Genomic DNA, 7,734 nt, shown 5'->3' with positions numbered 1-7,734 from the left:
CCAAACTTGAACCATCATTACTGTTGTGACCAAATCTGAAGACTGTGTGGTGATCTGCAAAAGGGATAGTGACAACCATTTAAACCTTGGTGAAATGACAGCAGCAGCAATATTGCCAAGAAACTTAAATTACGCTTGAAAATTTTGATTCTATGCCCTTTGATTAGTAAACACGAACCGAAACTTTTACATGACAGCACTGGCATCAATCACGTTTTACAAGCCACTAACGCAAAGTTAATTGAAGTATTCGATTCTGTCGTTTCCAGCATAGTCACCAGAACTTTATCCAATGAACTGGTGTAGTTTTCATCATTTGGAGTTTTTTCTAAGAAACTACATATTCTCCAATTGAGAAACAGTAATTGGAGGGTTTGAACAATTTATACAACATAGCAAATGATGAATTTTATAAAAATGAAATATTTAATATCCTATTAGAAGAAAATTATTAATGCTCATGATGCATATTTTGATTGAATAAAACTTATTTTTTTAAATAGTGTTTTAATTGTGACCAACAAAAACAGCAATTTCATATGGTACAAGGTAATATAAGGTTTTTTCCATTTACCTGTGACTAGTTAGAGGTGAGTACAAAATATTTTAAGGATAGCTGTAAGATAAATATCTTTATAGTTTTAGGAAATGAAATGATATAAACTCTCATACTAGGTGGTACTTTGTGTGAAAATTTAACCATTTGAAGCAGATTAAAATGCAGTACATTGGGCTGACTCTTGACATTTGATTGTTCAGTAGCATACTTGAGGATCATATTTTGCTTACATTGTAGCTTTTGTTATTTTCTAAATGCTTAAGGATCTAGTTGTGTTGTTTTTGAAATCCAGTGAGTGCTGTTTTTTAAGATATAATGCACTGCATGCTATAAACCCATTTCTAGCATCAGATGGTGATAAAAAAAAAATTACTGAGTATAGTTAGATACTTAGTGGAACCTTCCAGTGTCCTCAAGAGTTAACACAGTAGTACTCCCTGTCCTCATTGTTAAAACTGGTGAGAAGCAGTTTCTAAAGCCCTCTGTTGCTTACAGTTTTATTAGGTAGTTGTTTTGTGAAAAGGAAATAACCTCTCTCAAATTAGTCTAAAAATACTTGATTTATAATGTGACTTTTATTTTCCATTTCCAAATAATTGTTTTTAAAATTTTACAAACAAGTGAATTTGTCTTGTGTTTAGGTCTTAAGAACACCTTACTTACTTAGATAAGAATCTGTTAAATATCCAAAAGAGAAAAAAACCATGGTTGATTCCAGCAATGCAGTACAGGCAAACTGTAATCATAACTGATTAATGTTTTCATCTATTTGAATTAATTTTCTGAATAGTTCTACATTTGTCTCTATATAACACTGTCAGAAGTTTTCTAGAGGCTTTTTGGTAGGGAAGTGATGAATTTTAAGAAGGCCAGATATTAATTTGCCTAATATGACTTGAAGAAAACTGTTACACAAATTGATGTGGCTTTCATAATGCAAGTGACGAGTTGCCCTGAATTTCAAAATGTTTAAAGAGGGAATGAACTGCATAATCTTCTGGTAACATCACACCATTTTTAGCATAATCCTCTTCCTTCACTGAAAGGACACACATATGTGCAGTTGAGCAGGAAATCTTGGGGTTTCTCCTCCATTCTCAAGTTTTGCCAGAGTTCAGCCTGGCTATCAGCAGCTGGCTCCCTCAACAAGACTAGGTTACTGATAGAAAGTTTTAAAACATCAGTTCCTTTCTCAGAACTTGCTTTGTTCATTTCACTAAAGAATTCTTGAACCACTTGCTTCTAGATGCTACTGGACACTCTAATACAGAAGTAATTTAGCTTGTAAAAGGAAAAGAAATTATTCTTCAGATAGACTGCTTAGAATTAGATTTGTGATCCGTGTTTTCCTTGTGTGTGAAATACTTTAGAGTACTGCTATTATGATTCTTGTTATCCAAACTAGACGATTATGTACATAAAACGGAAGATTTTCTTGTATTAGTGCTTATTCTTCTTAGATCAACACAATATAAGAAATCCAATTTGTGTGTGTATGTGTTTAGATTCCCAACTCTTCCTAGTGGTAGGAAAAAAACTGCAATAATAGGTCACCCTGATATCTGCTGACTTTAATCATCCAGGTAAAATATCAGGAGTTTTCTTCGAATACTCTTCCAAATTTGTTTGTCTTGAACAAACTGAGTGCTAGTACTTACTATTCAACATGCTATAGTAATTGTATTTAATAGTAAATATATATATATATATATATGCAATGATTTTTAAAGGGAGCTCGAGAGAGTTTTTCGATTTCTTTTTTGCAGTGTATAGAGGTTTCATATGCATGAGTGTTTTGTTATTTAAGATCTTTCTAATTAATAGCATCCAGATTCCCAAAGTTCATTTGTAAATAGTGATTTAGAACTCTCTATGACTAGATTCTTAGGGAAGCTCATAAAGGCTTATTTAAACCATCATATAGTTAGCCAATAGTATCATGCTGAATGCTCCTCCTTTAGGAGAACCAGTCAATGTAGGAAGGAGAAAGGAGAGGTCTTACCTTTTTCCTGATTGGACCCAGGAAGGTTACGTTCTTTGGTGTGAGTGTTTCCCAGTTGCCCTCCTACCATCTCAAATTCTCCAGTGAAATGCTCTAGAACCAACCTGCCTTTTCCCTTCCTGGATGTTCTGTACTTCAAAATTTCATATCTTTCCTCAGAAGTCGCACTTCTTTGTTGGCTGTGGTTGGCTAGATTTTTAAGGGGAAAATGTTTTCCAGTAAGTTTTGAACAAAGTGAAGAACATGGGATTTAATTTCTCTTTTTTTAAAGACTTTATGGAGAATGAATCTTAATATCTTAGATTTCAGGCAATACGACCACATTTCAGGCACCATAGAAAGCAGTATTTTTATTAGATCGGTACCTTGAGAGTACTTCCCAGTTTCCTTTGAGACTTTTCACTATTTCTTTTTCTCTGCTTCAGATATCAGAGGTTTCCTTCTCATTTCCAAATTTCAGTAACTTCCCCATTTCCTGTATTCCATTTATCCTATAAAGTAGTATAGAAGTCGCATCTGTATTTTTCCAACTCTTGGTACAGTGATGGGAGCGAAGAGGCACCCCTGGAGTAAAGGAACTAGGGACGGCATTAGTATTTGCCAAGACAAGTGGTCTAGGGCAAATAAAGGGAAGGAAGTTTTCATTGAAAACTTAATGAAACCCAATGGATAAGGTTCATCATGTCATATTTTGTCAAAACACATTACTTGTAATAAAATTCTAAATACCTGTCCTTTTCTTGTTCTGTAGGTGATGTAGATGATGTTGCTTGTTAGTTAAAATACCTTTTATAAAAGAAAGTCCTGCTTCTTATCATGATGTATGTGACTTAAATGACTGTTTCATATTAAAACTATTTCTTCCTTATGTACTGCTTACATATACCTCTTTTTGGGATATTAGTTCAGTACTTTTATACAAATCTGAGTGTGTTCCACATTGGTGACATGTATTTTTGCAGTAAATTTTTGTTTTGTTCTTAGAGCATGTTTAAAGTAACACATGCACTAGTGCTGTGATCTGTGGCAAAATTACTGTAATTCAAATTGGAAAATAAAATGTTTCCAGACTTTGTCCAACATTTATTCCTATGGCAAAGGAAATTACTATGTAATACTAATTATTTCTTATGCTGATATGTTTAAGCTACTCTATGAAGTATGTGAGACATCAGTATTTATGGGTTAGTATTAATAGATGGCCTGATGTCGGAAATGGAAGAGAGGAATAAAATTGGGTGTTGGCAGTTCCTAGAAGCACTCATAATAAATACTTCTTAAAAATATGATCTTCTTCCTGCAGTTATAATTTACTAAGGAATTATCTTAACTGACAGTGCATATTAGATTTTTTTTAGCCCATATCATTAAAATTATATACTAGACTTTGAACTTATTTTAATGTCTTCCAACCAAGAAAGATATCATTCACTCCACCATAATCAAAATAAAGAGTAATCTTCATTTATTGAGAAACTATTTATTAAAATAACATGAAATGCCTCTAGTTAGAATTTGTAACCATTGATGCAAGGCTTGATTGGTGTTTGTACTCTCTGATGAAAAGATTTGTTAATGAAAATGATAAGATTTTAATGAAAAATGTTTAATCTTGAAAAAAATTTTAACTTTTTATAAGCATTTATTTCAGAATACTAGTTTAAAAGCATTCTTTTGTCATCAAACCAAGTACCCAAAAGAATTGTAATAGATAATACTTGCAGATTTGCATATTTGAAATTACACACTTAACAGAAAAAAAAATGCTTGTGAGTGCTTAAACTGCATATCTTTTTAAAATATTTAAAATTTCAGACTTCTATCAATTTAAACTATCCTGAATTGATAAGATTTTACTATATCAGTGATGTATATTACAAGGTTAATGTCTACTGATGTTGTCATTTTTGGCATGGTTGTTTTGGTATGTAGCATACATTTGATTGCCAGCTATTGATACAACTGACATAGCAATGAATCTGATTCAGTTCTTAGAAAAAAATTCCAGATGCCATACTGTGTCATAATTCCATTATATTTTATTTGAATGCTCAGTGTTTTTTTTTTTTTTGTATTTTAGTTTTAATGTTAGTTTTTTTTTTTTTTCTGGCACTTCATATACAGTCTTTTAGAACTGGATCTATTTCTATTTGAATCATAGAGTTTTAAAGAAGTATTCATATTAAATGATTCATGAATTGCTTTGTAGAAAAATTTGAATGAAGTATAAAATGACTAGGTTACCTCCAAATTATTTTCTTTATGTAGTTAACATGCAGGTTACAGTTTTCAGAGAAATAAAATTGGCTTGGTAACTGAATGCAGTAGATAATGGGCAGTTTGGCTTCCAACTAGTAAAGAAATAATTCTCAATTCTGAATACTTTTTAATAATTACTGTAAATAATGGTAAGCCAGTTTTCATTTTTCTTTTTAATATACTATTTCCTTCTCATTATTTTTCCTTAAACATCTGCTAGAATTTTAAAATTGGAGTTTAACTTATCTTCCACATTTTAGTTTTTTATTCTATAGGTAAGTAGTAAGACGTGTAGAGGTTCTATCAAAACAGTCTGTGTTATTGTTGGCTGTTCTTTTCAGGGATCATGCTAAATGTCATTTGTGCGTTGTATAAAGAATGTTATTCACCAGTATATAGACCTACTATTAGTTGAAATTATGTATGGCAGGCTTTCTTGAACAATATGTATTGTAAATTTGTTTCCTGTTAGTGTTATGCTTTAGATTCTTTTAAATAAAGCTAGTTTTTAAAGAGAAAAATAACTGTTTTTTAAATGCTTGACTTTCATCAAGACAAGTAAGTGTGATAGTCTTGGCTGTGGGTAGGAAATGTGCCAGGAAGTGTTAAGCAGGGTGATAGCTCCAGCTTACTAGGAATTTAGTTTTATACTGAGGAGCAAACCAAGATTTTTGTTGTTTTCCCTATGAAGTTTGTACACAACACTGAGTCCTGAGTTTCCTTAAGAAAACGAACAAACCTCTATTTTGATTGTTACAAATTAGGACTCTAGTTTTGTTAATAGAAAATTAACTGGAGAGGAGTTCTCTAATCTCAGCAGCATAGTGATCCTTGAAGTAGAGCTACAGTATTGCTAATACTGTAGCAATATTAAGAACAAACTTGCTTGAATGATAAAATTAGGTTTACAAAAGACACCCAAAATCTGTTTGAAAAAATCATCAGGTGCCTTGAGAAAAACAAAGATGCATAAAATGTGACTGTATCAGTTGATGCAACTTGGTATTAGAGGTAATAAAGGTGACAATAAGATAAAAGTACATCGAGGTAAAATTTGAATGTACCAAAGGTTTATTTAAATGTGTGGAAGGGAAAAAAAAATTATCCCATCTGTTGTAGGAAAAAGATGTACAGAGACTTCTGATCAAACAACATTATGAAATTGATGGTCTAAGGTATCACTTTGTTTCAAACATATAACAATGATAAATATAAAAAGATTGTGTTCAAAACATAAATATGTATACACACAGACCAGGATAAGAAATAAAGGAAAAAATAAACTATGCTGAAGCAGCATCCTGCATGACTCTGAGCCCAAGGCAGAAAGCTGTCAAAAACTCTAATCTGGCAGGGTAATGAGGTCTAAGTGCTACTACATTCCAAACTTGAGATGCAATAATGCAAACTTAAAGGGAAATGTATAGCTTTAGATAATTTTTCAGCCCAAAATATAATGAGCTAAGTGTTGATCTCAAGAGCATATGAAATAAATAATCCTAAGGAATAAAATCCTAAGGAATAAAAAATTGTGAGGAAAGTTGAGGAAGGAAATAAGATAATAGGAAATAGAATAGAAAACAAACACTAGAGAGGAATAATAGGGCCACAAATTGGCTATTTAAAACATGTAAAAGATTTAATATTTAAAAGTTATTTAAATGGTTAATCTTTAAAAGATAAAAGAGTTTAAAAGGTGAATAAAATTGATGAGCCTCAATTTGGTGAAATTGGTGAAACTGATTTTTTTAGTGGTCAGTAGAACAGGAATAACCGCTTTAAGCCTGGTGGGAGCTGGGATTACTTGTGCTGCTGCCTCACATGTGAAAAAGGTTAAAAAGCAAACTTGGCTCCAGCTGATACCTGGGACCCTAGCTTATAGGCCTAATGTGGCACAAATACACAGTTTTGTAATTTTCTCAGTAACTTGTGTACAGTATCACCAAAGAATTTGAAACAGTAAATTGACGTAACACTTGGCTGAATTGGAGTTCCTAGGACACAGGTTAGAGGCAACTTAAAACTGCCAGAAAGGAAAGGAAGAACCTAAGAAAGAAACAAAAGTAAAAAGAAAGAAAAAAAAAAAAAAAACCCACTGTAAATCAAAATTTCAAAACATGAAGAAAACTAATGATAAAAACAGCCAACAAACATCTTTTAAAATTTCGATCCACTTGATGAAAATGACAGCACAGCCTGAAAAAGACTTTAAGAGAAGTACAATTCAGGATCCTGAAAGACAAAGAATAAAAAACAAAAATTATGAAATCCAATGTATAGATATTCATTCGTTCAACATTTAATAATGTGTTATTTATGTCAGTCATTGTTCTAACTGCTAAGAACATTGCAGTGCATGCTGTAAATCAAGTAGACGAAACTCTACACTCATGAAATTTTTATTCTATAGAAAAAGAAAATAAAAGTGAATTAGAGAATAAGTGCTAAGAAGAAATAAAAAAGGGAATGCTGAGCCTGGTAAGGTGAGGTGCTACAGCAAATAGATTATGTTTCATTTTGTAAGAAACCACTAAACTGTCTCAATTTTTTGCATTTCCACCAGCAATGAATGAAAGTTCCTGTTCCACTTCCTTGTCAGCATTTGGTGGTGTCACTGTTGTGGATTTTGGCCATTATAATATGTGTTTGTATGTTATTGCTCTAATTTGCATTTCCCTTATGACATATGATGTGGAACATCTTTTCATATTCTTATTTGTCATCTGTGTATCTTCTTTGGTGAGGTGTCTGTTAAGGTTTGGCTCATCTTTTAAACAGGTTGTTGTTTTCTTAAGAATTCTTATGTATTTTGGGTAACGGTCCTTTATCATTTGCATCCTTTGCAAATATTTTCTTCCATTCTGTGTCGTGTCTTTTCATTCTCTTGATAGTGTCACTCATAGAACAGAAAAAA

The sequence above is a fragment of the Capricornis sumatraensis genome, chromosome 2 (assembly GCF_032405125.1).
Source record: "Capricornis sumatraensis isolate serow.1 chromosome 2, serow.2, whole genome shotgun sequence".
In the NCBI taxonomy this organism is placed as follows: Eukaryota; Metazoa; Chordata; class Mammalia; order Artiodactyla; family Bovidae; genus Capricornis; species Capricornis sumatraensis.
Note: the sequence above shows the minus strand (reverse complement) of the source record.